This window comes from Muntiacus reevesi, chromosome 2, assembly GCF_963930625.1.
Source record: "Muntiacus reevesi chromosome 2, mMunRee1.1, whole genome shotgun sequence".
Lineage (NCBI taxonomy): Eukaryota > Metazoa > Chordata > Mammalia > Artiodactyla > Cervidae > Muntiacus > Muntiacus reevesi.
Window position 1 is genome coordinate 210,503,253 of NC_089250.1, and position 11,131 is coordinate 210,514,383.

Consider the following 11,131-nt stretch of genomic DNA (forward strand, 5'->3'; position numbering starts at 1 on the left):
CTTTTTAATTTCATGGCTGCAGTCACCATCTGCAGTGATTTTTAAATAAATAATCTGCAGTGAAAAATAAATAATCCCTCCCAAATCTTCAGTAACTGATAAATTTAATTTTCCCCAGAACCATCTAGACTCCAGGGCTTCCCAGGGGGCGCTAGTGGTAAAGAACTCACTTGTCAATGCAGAAGACATAAGAGATGCAGGTTTGATCCTGGGTTGGGAAGATCCCCTGGAGGAGGAAATGGCAACCCTCTCCGGTATTCTTGCCTGGGAAATCCCATGGACAGAGGAAGTCAGCAGGTTATAGTCCATGGGGTCACAAAAGTCAGACACAACTCAGCGACTAAACAACAACAACAAATGATGACAGAAATTGCAGTGTCACTCAATATGAATGATTATGACCATTTTTACATAGTGCTGTGGGAACATAGGAAAGTTAGTAACTAACTTGGCCTTGGGGAAAGCAGAGGAGGCTTCCTGGAGGAGGTGACATCTGAGTAGTGTCCTGCTGAAGAAAAGGTCAGGAAAGAGTGTCCCAAGAAGAGAAAACAGCTGAGGCAAAGACAGAGGCACAACAGCATGGGGTTTATCAGAGGAGACACAAGTGGTTCCTGTGTGGTTAGATCATGGAGAAACAAAAGGATAGACACAAGCTTTTAAGGAGTGGATGTGTCATGTGGTTGAGTAACATTGTTGGTCACCTAGGTGGTTACAATTTGCCTACATGTCAGACTAGCCAGGAATCTGATTCTTAGCAGAATCACGTTGTTACAGATTCACAACATCTTAAGGGCTGGATCTTGAGAGAATTAGAATTAAGAAATTGAGGAGCAAAGAAGGTAAGTGCCTTGCCAAGCAGTCAAACGGCAATTTAGGATGGAGCCAATGACTTTAAGTTGGTGGCGATCAACTCAGGGTTCAGAGAGCAGGGACACACATAGGCTTTCCAGGTGATGTCACTAATTATGAGTGCCTTGTTGGATATGAAAAGTATGCTCCCAAATATAAACCATGTATGATTTTGAGTGGCTTTTATTACTTTTTTCTATTTTTCTCTATTTGTCAAGAAGTTCCATCATGAATATGCATTACTTCTGCATCAACAAAGTACATATTGGTAAGGGGAAAAAAATAAGTCTATTTAGTGCTTTAGATACTAAGAGGCTTTCTCTCCGTGGCTCCGTGGACCTGTCCTAAAATGGATTTCATATAACAGGGATGAGCATCCAAAAGAGGTTCCTGCTAAGCAAGAAGAGCCAGGCAGGAAGGCAAGTTTTCATGAACGTATTTATTTCCACTTGAATCTCTACTACCTTACAGTTTAAGACCCATTCTTTGGCTTCTAGGTGACTTCTTTCTAAAATGAGATTTGTTGCCAGCCCTTCACATAAAATGTGTGTACTGTTCTTTTAGAGACTGGAGGACAGGGGTTGTGATGGTGTATTCACCAGAGAGAATTTAGCAACAGCTCTCAGAAAATCTAAACCATCCCATCTGGGTGTTTGGGCCATGGAAATAATCAGAGATGTGCATAGAAGTTGTGGGTAGGTCACACAGAACATTGTACCTGGTAACTCATTTTTGGTGAAAGAAATAAAGAAGGGGTGGCGGAGTAAAAGATTAGAAATTGCTGGGACTTTCCTGGTGTCCAGTGGCTAAGATTCCAAGCTCCCAGTGCAGGGGGCTGAGGTTCAATCCCTGGTCAGGGAACTAGATCCCACGGGCTGCAACTAAGAGTTCTCATGCCACAACCAATGATCCTAGAAAATAAAGACATTTGTTTTAAAAAAAGAAATTGCCTAAAATAGCTAAATGTCTAATAATTAGATGTTGGTTAAACTAGCATACATAAATATCCTATTATAAACTACTTGTGTCCATGCATACAATATGATGCAAACAGACTATAAACACTGTGAATTTGGTTTTCAAGAACATCTGTGTGTGTGTGTGTGTGTGTGTGTTCATGTGCTCAGACAGAGGACCAGACAACTGGGCCAGCCTGGTGATTTTTGCGTCCTGGAATCACAGATGATCCTCATCTCCTCCCTCGTACTTCTGTATTCCCCAATGTTTCTGCAAACAACACCTTCTTCCACCATCAGAATCTTCACAAAATGTACTCTGCAAGGGCACTGTTTGGACTTAGAAAAAATGGTCAACAAAAATAAAATTAATCTTTTCCGTGTGTGCCTCCAGTGGGTTAGGCACTATGTTATGTGCTGGGGACACAAGGAAGAGTCAGATATGGTCCCTAAGTCCTTGAGCCCAGAGTCCAGTGGAGGAGACAAATTCAGAGAAATACAAGTATTGCATAGGATGATAAATAAGAGGGCTGCACAAGGCCAAGGGAAAATCATTTACTCTTCACAGGCATTAGGGCAAAGGCAGGGGAGGAGCATAAGCATCAAAAAGAAAGGCGTCTTTGAGCTGGGCTCAGAGGGGCTATTTGAGGTGGGTTCTGACAAGGGAAGAGGAACTCGTTAGGAGAGCGAGATCAAGGGAAGGCCTTCCTCGTAGCCAGAGCAGCATGAGCAAGGTAGGCTCAGTTTGGGGGAACAGGGAGGAATACAACGGGGCAAAGTCCTGCATGGCCACTAGCCATACTGGACTCCATCCTGTGGGCAAAGAGGAGCCCACAGCAGATTTTGGGAAAGATCATTTCAGCAGCAGTATTAAAGACAACCTCCACCAGACTTCAGCAGACAACACTGACTTAGCCAAACCATTTTTAATAGTTTAGGTGTCTTTGGTGGTAATTTTTTTTCCTTCAGGATGGTAAGATTACGGATCATTTCCTTATGTTCCTATCCGCCACATCCCCCCCTTTTTTAATATATGCTACCCTGTTGCTAAGTTAGTTTCATCATTTAAAATACTGGGAAGGGGTTTCGCTGGTGGTCCAGTGGCTAAGACACCAAGTTCCCAATGCAGGGGGCCTCGGTTTGATCCCTGGTCAGAGAACTAGCACCCACACGTTGCAACTGAAAGTCCTCCTGCCACAAGTAAAGATGACATGTGACCACAACTACGCCTTGTTGCAGCCAAATAAATAAATAATTTTTTAAATATTGGGGGAATATAGTTTTATAGCTAATCAACAAAGTTTTTCACTTTCTCATGTGATCTCGTCTCACAATTGAACAGTATATATCAGGTTGGAGATACCTTTTCCTGGAAAAAAATTTTCCACCAGCCAGCTCATTAAACACTGACCCCAGAGGAAGTCACGGCTGCTTCTCCATTTGCTTCTAGATGTTTAGCCATGCGTCTTCTATGTAGGTGTGAACACCCTCGGTGGACGTACTTGGAGCGTGTTCTTTTCATTTTCCATAAGCATTTGCCCAGTGTTGTCATCTGTTCTCTGAAGCTCTGTGGCAAATGGGCCCTTAATCGCCCATGAGCAGATGCTCCATCGTTTACTTAAACATTCCCCCACCAGCGGACGGGCAGTTTGTTTTGAATGTGTTAAAATACAGCTTCCACGAACCTCTTTATGTGTCAATGTATTTCCTTGGAATTGTTACTAGAAATGAGAATCTGTGCTAAAGGGGAATAGAACTCATCCCAAAGGAGTTAGGGGATAAGGACATGTTTTAAGACTCTTCATGTATACTGCCAAAGCCGCTTTTGTGCATGGGGAGTTTCACATCACACTCCTCAAGGAATATGGCTTTTTAACTGTTGCTCTTTTGCTCTTTTTCTTTTTTTTTTTTTCAAGTTTGAAATTCTTTTTTTTTTTTTTTTATTATTAGTTGGAGGCTAATTACTTCACAACATTTCAGTGGGTTTTATCATACATTGACATGAATCAGCCATGGAGTTACATGTATTCCCCATCCCAATCCCCCCTCCAACCTCCCTCTCCACCCGACTCCTCTGGGTCCTCCCAGTGCACCAGGCCCGAGCACTCGTCTCATGCATCCCACCTGGGCTGGTGATCTGTTTCACTGTAGATAATATACATGCTGTTCTTTCGAAACATCCCACCCTCACCTTCTCCCACAGAGTTCAAAAGTCTCTTCTGTACTTCTGTGTCTCTTTTTCTGTTTTGCATATAGGGTTATCGTTATCATCCTTCTAAATTCCATATATAGGTGTTAGTATACTGTATTGGTCTTTATCTTTCTGGCTTACTTCACTTTGTATAATGGGCTCCAGTTTCATCCATCTCATTAGAACTGATTCAAATGAATTCTATTTAACGGCTGAGTAATATTCCATGGTGTATATGTACCACAGCTTCCTTATCCATTCGTCTGCTGATGGGCATCTAGGCTGCTTCCATGTCCTGGCTATTATAAACAGTGCTGCGATGAACAATGGGGTGCACGTGTCTCTTTCAGATCTGGTTTCCTCAGTGTGTATACCCAGAAGTGGGATTGCTGGGTCATATGGCAGTTCTATTTCCAGTTTTTTAAGAAATCTCCACACTGTTTTCCACAGTGGCTGTACTAGTTTGCATTCCCACCAACAGTGTAAGAGGGTTCCCTTTTCTCCACACCCTCTCCAGCATTTATTGCTTGTAGACTTTTGGATAGCAGCCATTCTGACTGGCGTGTAATGGTACCTCACTGTGGTTTTGATTTGCATTTCTCTGATGATGAGTGATGTTGAGCATCTTTTCATGTGTTTGTTAGCCATCTGTATGTCTTCTTTGGAGAAATGTCTGTTTAGTTCTTTGGCCCATTTTTTGATTGGGTCAGTTATTTTTCTGGAATTGAGCTGCAGGAGTTGCTTGTATATTTTTGAGATTAATCCTTTGTCTGTTTCCTCATTTGCTATTATTTTCTCCCAATCTGAGAGCTGTCTTTTCACCTTACTTATAGTTTCCTTTGTTGTGCAAAAGCTTTTAAGTTTCATTAGGTTCCATTTGTTTATTTTTGCTTTTATTTCCAATATTCTGGGAGGTGGGTCATAGAGGAAAAATATCCATATATTTTTATATCCATATCCAAATTCCATTATATCCATATATCCATATCCAAATTCGCTTCACGAATTTGCATGTCATCCTTGCGCAGGGGCCATGCTAATCTTCTCTGTATCGTTCCAATTTTAGTGTATGTGCTGCCGAAGCGAGCACTCTTTTGCTCTTTTTCATGGCAACCGGCCTGGATTTTCGCTGTCTATCCGCCAACCAGGGGGTAAGTCCTCCTCCATTTCGGGTCCTCAGTTGTCCCCAACTAAGGAAGACAGCGAGGCAGGGAGGCTTTGCAGTTAAAATGTTTATTTCTTCTATGACAAATAAATTTGGAATTAAGAGTCTGGACCATTATTTTGAGCTATCGCATGTGCAAACAACATTTATTTTCAGCCCCCTTCCTTTGGCTCCATTTTTTCAAGGTGAAACCAAGCATGAGACAAATCTCTACAGCGTTTCTCCCACACACCCACACACAAATCTCATTTTCTGCCAGATTTAAAATGCAACAGTTACAGAGTGGTGCCTATTATTCCAGTCAACATGGTGCCCTTACCCAGAAGTCTGGTCACCATTATATATAATTTATGAATCCAACCCAGAAACAAGGCAAAGAAAAAAATGAACATAGACTGAAGTGTCTGTGGTAATGAAACCGCTTTTCTGTATCATGTCCCCACGAGTTCAGGCTCATTTCCATTTCTCGATTTCTTCCCAAATTTGTTACCCCAGTGACTGACGCGCCAATTACAATTTCCTCCCCACGCTCGCGCCCATGTTGTCCAATAAATGTCATGGCCTTTTGCTGCGCTGTGCACTTATTTTCCAATTACTGTGGGTAAACAGGGATGAGCAAGCAATTGAAGGGAAGCTTTTAAATCATTTGATTTGGTCCCGAGAAAGATTTCAGAGATGGAGACATAAAACATCAAGGCCATCGTCTCCAGCAATGACAAGGGTTGAGAGCAACTGCCTCAAAATCGCGCTCTTTTGCAAAGAGCCATTTCCACTGGGACATCTTTACCCCAAAGTGGATGGACATCAAGTGCCAAAAAAAGGCAGGCCTCCCGGTCTGTCAGAGGGATGCCCTCATTTGTTTCAATCCTGAGCTAGTGCCCATCAGCCTCTTTCAATCTCCATTAGCAGGCTGGAAATTTGTTTAGAAAGCCGACAGGTACTATTGGGGGGATTAATGACTGCTGATTTATGAATATTGAGGCACATTTCAATAATCAGACGCAGAACCATCACGGGCGCTGCAACCAGCTGTCCCTGCCAGGACAGTCTACGGCAATCACTCAGAGTCAGTTAAATGATTCTGATTTATGACCTTCACCTTCGGGGTCCACTCCATTTGCTCTCTTGGTGTGTAAATTCTAAAAATGCAATTCCCTCCACCTCCAGAGAGCCAATTTGAGTCAACATTATGCATGAACCGAGAATGCGGGAATTCTCAGATCTCTTATCTCAACTCATTAAACTTGCACCGAACATCTTGCAATTAAAATTTCATATAGATTTCCTCTTATGATTGACATTTGGCCTTGATGAAATGAGTTCAAATTTGGTCTCTCAGAAGACCTGGAAAGAGAGAGATGGGTCCAGACATTGTTTCTGGAGAAACAATGATGGGGCACTAATACCTTGATTAGCATTTCGAACAGACTCTTCGGGAAGGGCTGCCTCCACCGCTCAGCAAAAGATGTTGGGGAGCCAAGCCAAGAATGAGAAGCCAAGCCAATCTGCTCGTTTTGTTTGGCAATAATGAAACAAGAGACTCAAGGATTCAGAAGAGGAAGCAGCCACATAGATTCCACAGAGCAAGACCTCTGTACTTTAGACACAGAACCTGGTACCCAGAGGGGAAGAACTTCTCCAACATGGCACAGAGGTGGGTGTTTGTGAACCTCTTCTTCCTTGAGCAGTGTGATCATGGGACCAAATTCTGGCCAATGGAGAAGTAAAGGAACTGATGACTGCCACTTCCTGGCTGGCCTATAAAAACCTTTCAGACCCGGGACTTGCCTAGCAGTTCAATAGTTAAGACTTCACCTTCCAAAGCAGGGGGTGCAGGTTCAATCCCTGATCAGGGAGCGAAGATTCCCACATGCCTCAAGGTCAAAAAAACCAAACCATAAAACAGAAGCAATCCTGTAACAAATTCATTAAAAAGACCTTAAAAAACAAACAAAACCCTTCCAGGCCCACTGCTCACTCTCTTTCCCCATCCTACAGCGTGAGTGAGAAGTCAACATGAGCCATTGAAGTTTAAGGGCTGCTTTGGCAGTTAAACAACCTTAACACATCCAAGGCACACTGTAGATCAGTAAATGCGCCTACAAGCACACGGTGAGCAAAGAAGAACAAGCTGGAGGCCCAGCTTCCAGGCTGAGGGCCCAGTGAGTGCCTCTCTGTTCCATTAAAAGTGTCTTAGATGCTTTTGTTTGATTTTTGAGAAATCAAATTTTAAACATACACATCTAAGTAGGTCTCAGGACCAAGCCTGACCTAAGATATGGGAAAGTCAGTCCCCTCCCCAATGCATCTATTTAAGTCCCCTCCCCCATGTATCCATTTAAGTCCCCGCCCCTGTGCATCTATTTAAGTGGTGTGCTAGAGTTGGCTTCTGCTGGCTGTGAGAATCTATTGTGCGTGTTTCTTCCCAATGACATTGTGTTGTTGGTGGTTTCAAATTGACCATGGCGGAAGTGCTCAGCTGGCCAAAAAGTTCATGCTGCTTAGTTGGAGCATTCATATTAAAACATCAGGGCTTCCCAAGTGGCTCAGTGGTCAAGAATCTGCCTGCCAACTCAGGAGACACAGAAGACGTGGGCTCAAGGAGATCCTCTGGAGGAGGAAATGGCAACCCACTCCTGTATTCCTGCTTGGAAAATTCCATGAACAGGGGAGGCTGGCAGGCTACAGTCCATGGGGTCACAAAGAATCAGACATGACTGAATGACTGAGCATGCACACACTCACCTTAATACATTTTCATCTTTACCCATAGGCTCCTGAGACCTGGGCCATTTTGAATACCCAAGAAAAACAACACTGATAGTTGGAACAAGAGGTTTTTCCCAGCCTAGAAAGTTATTATGGTCTGCCATATATTTGGGGGAAAAAATAAAAAAGATAAAGTACACAAAAGATGCTCCCTGGTAGAAAGTGAAAGTCACTCAGTCACGTCCAACTCTTTGCAACCCCCATGGAGTATACACTCCATGGAATTCTCCAGGCCAGAACACTGGAGTGGGTAGCCTTTCCCTTCTCCAGGGGATCTTCCCAACCCAGGGATCAAACCCAGGTCTCCCGCATTGCAGGCAGATTCTTTACTAGCTGAGCCACAAGGGAAGCCCAAGAATACTGGAGTGAGTAGCCTATTCCTTCTCCAGCAGATCTTCCTGACCCAGGAATCAAACAGGGTCTCCTGCATTACAGGCAGATTCTTTACCAACTGAGCTATCAGGGAAGCCCCTGATAGAAAGCAAACTGGAATTTGAATAAGAATACCCAATTCTGTCCTTGGTCCTATCTCAAATTTCATGTCTCTGACTGTAAAACAGGAAGGGACCTCCCTTGTAGTTCACAGGTTTCCCATCAGAGTTCCACAAGACAGGATGGATGAAACACATCTCATGCAGGAGCCATCTCACTATCACTTGGAAGGTGAATTCAATTCGATCCTGAGCCAGAAGACTTGTCTCCCAGCCAGATGGAAGACGACACCAGCGATGCCCCCTGCAAACCTCAGAGTCAAGTTGGAAGCAGATCAGCATTTGACTTACTTACCTTTTTCCTGATTGGCCTGTGGAACCGTAAACCCAATCCAAGCCCAAAGTGAGAACATTCAGCCATTAGTCAATAGGCTTCATGGATTGAGGTCAACTGTTGATTACCGTGTGGCTTCCAAATACCAGGCAGAACTGCACTGAGGACACGGCAGGACCTCAGCAGACAAGGACCCCTCAGGCAGACCCCTCAGGTTCTCCTAAGGGAGAACCTTTAGGAAGGTTCTCCAGCGCCGCAGGCAGAGCCCTGCTCCCTGGGAAATGTGCTCACCTGGCACAAGAGACAGAAGGGCATCTATCCAGCTGCTAAGCCGGTGGTGGACAAGACAGAAAGGATGCAGTGCGCTCCCATGGACCATCCTGCTCCGTGTCCAATACCCCTCTTAGGATGTTACCTCATCCTCCAACTCACCAAGCAGAAGTGGATGGAATAAAGGGTTAGAGAAGGATTGATAAATATATGGCAGGGCATACAGTTCGGCACACAGCCATAATTCGTTTCTTTCGTTTGCTCATCAGTGAGCGAGCATTTGGTTAGTACATAGGTTCTAGGTAGGGGGCTTCCCCAGTGGCTCAGCAGTAAAGAACCCGCCTGCAATGTGGGAGATGCAGGTTTTATCCCTGGGTCAGGAAGATCCCCTGGAGAAGGAAATGGCAACCTACTCCAGTATTCTTGCATGGAGAATCCCATGGACAGAGGAGCCTGGTGGGCTATGGTCCACAGGACTACAGAGAGTCAGACGCAGCTGAAGTGACTTAGCACAGCTCATGACCTGTTGTGTCATAACTTTATTCCTCCCACAAGGACTCTCTGGGTTCCAAAGAGCCATCCACATCCCCCAAGGAGACCACTCTCTGCCCTCATCACCCACTCAGAATCTGCAAGTCTCAGCTCAGCTCCTCCCCACTTGCCCAGCCAGCACCAACTTCCCCGCTCTAAATCCTCCTGTGCTTCTGAGCTGTTCCATACACTCTAAGAACCGAATCACACATCACTTTGTATCATCTCCTAATCAAGGGTCCCCACAGAGTCTATGTTTTCTCAGTCCCCTGAAATGTTCTGTGAGCGAGAGCTTCCATGGTCAAAGACTTTGCGTAAAAGGTAGTAGACCAGGATCTTAGATACCCAATCAGGGATTGAACCTGTGCCCATGCATTGGAAGCATGGAATCCTAACCACTGGATCACCAAGGAATTCCCATACTTGAGCTTTTCAAAGAGTCAGAGAAGCCCAGTAACATATGACTTCTTTTTGTCCAGCATGCATTACAGCACTATTAGGGAAGCCCTGGTGGCTCAGCAGTAGACTTGGGTTTGATCCCTGAGTTGGGAAGATCCCCTGGAGGAGGGCATGGCAACCCACTCCAGTATTCTTTCCTGGGAAATCCCATGGACAGAGGAGCATGGTGGGCTACAGTCCATGGGGTTGCAAAGAGTCAGACATGACTTAGCGACTAAACAACATCGCGTTGTACTCATGCTCCACAGGACCTAGTTAGGGAAAGGCTGCCCTAAGAGATTCACAAATCACAAATCTGTCTTCCCAAGAAGAATGTAGGCTCGTGGAGGGTAGGGTCTGCATTTGCCATTTCTTTTCTCCCATCCTCTCCTGGTGCCAAGCGCAGCACCTCCTGGTGCATCTGAAGGATCCTGTTGCCTTGACGACCAGTATTGAATTGCTATTTCAGTTCTCTCTCTCCATCTCTGGGGCCCCAGGAAAGCAGCAAATGCCACAAGGCATTAGTCTGAGTGTGCAACATTTTTGGCAAAGTGGCGTTAATAATGTCCTGCTCAGCTCATCAGCTGGAGCTCCCTGAGACAGGCAGGACGAGACGCTGCTGGTGACACATTGCCAAAGCTGCCTCCTTGAGAGCCTGCTGCTAACAGAAGCTTTGTCCTCTTTTATTTTTCCAGCTAATTTAGAAGGTAGGAAGCGGTGCTGCATTGTTTACAGCCTCGTACTTGGAGGTAATATGACCCCTCCGGTGAGTAACTTCAATCTCCGTCACACCATCTGTTTTGTCATTGACAACAGCTCCACTGGGCTTGTGGAGCACTTTATGGGGATGCTGAGGCCCAAGGGTGTTCTTCATGCCTCTAATTATAAGGAGAGCATGATTTCCACCTGGTCCCAGGAAAAGAGGCTCAGATGGAGCTTCCTCCCTCCTCAGTCAAGTGCTAGAGGCAGCTCCATCTCTCTGGACCCTTGGCTGTTGCCCCTCCATGCTACGGTGAGCCTGTGGGCTCGGCCAGGGATGGGAAGAAGCTGAAAGTTCTTCCTAATAGCACCAATACTTCCACAAAGCTCAGAGAAACAGACTTGGCCAACAAGTGAAGGGGGTATCTATAGTTGGCTGATTAGAAAAGGCCAAATAGGGATTTCTCTGTTGGTCCCGTGGTTAAGACTCTGGGCTTC

General features: G+C 44.9%; 1 non-coding gene across 1 annotated transcript; it reads right to left on the minus strand.

Annotated features, from left to right (window-relative positions):
• Positions 1-4,979: 4,979 nt before the first annotated feature.
• LOC136162071 (U6 spliceosomal RNA) lies at positions 4,980-5,086 on the minus strand. The gene has a single exon (XR_010661922.1). It is a non-coding gene; the product is annotated as a U6 spliceosomal RNA (small nuclear RNA).
• Positions 5,087-11,131: the final 6,045 nt, after the last annotated feature.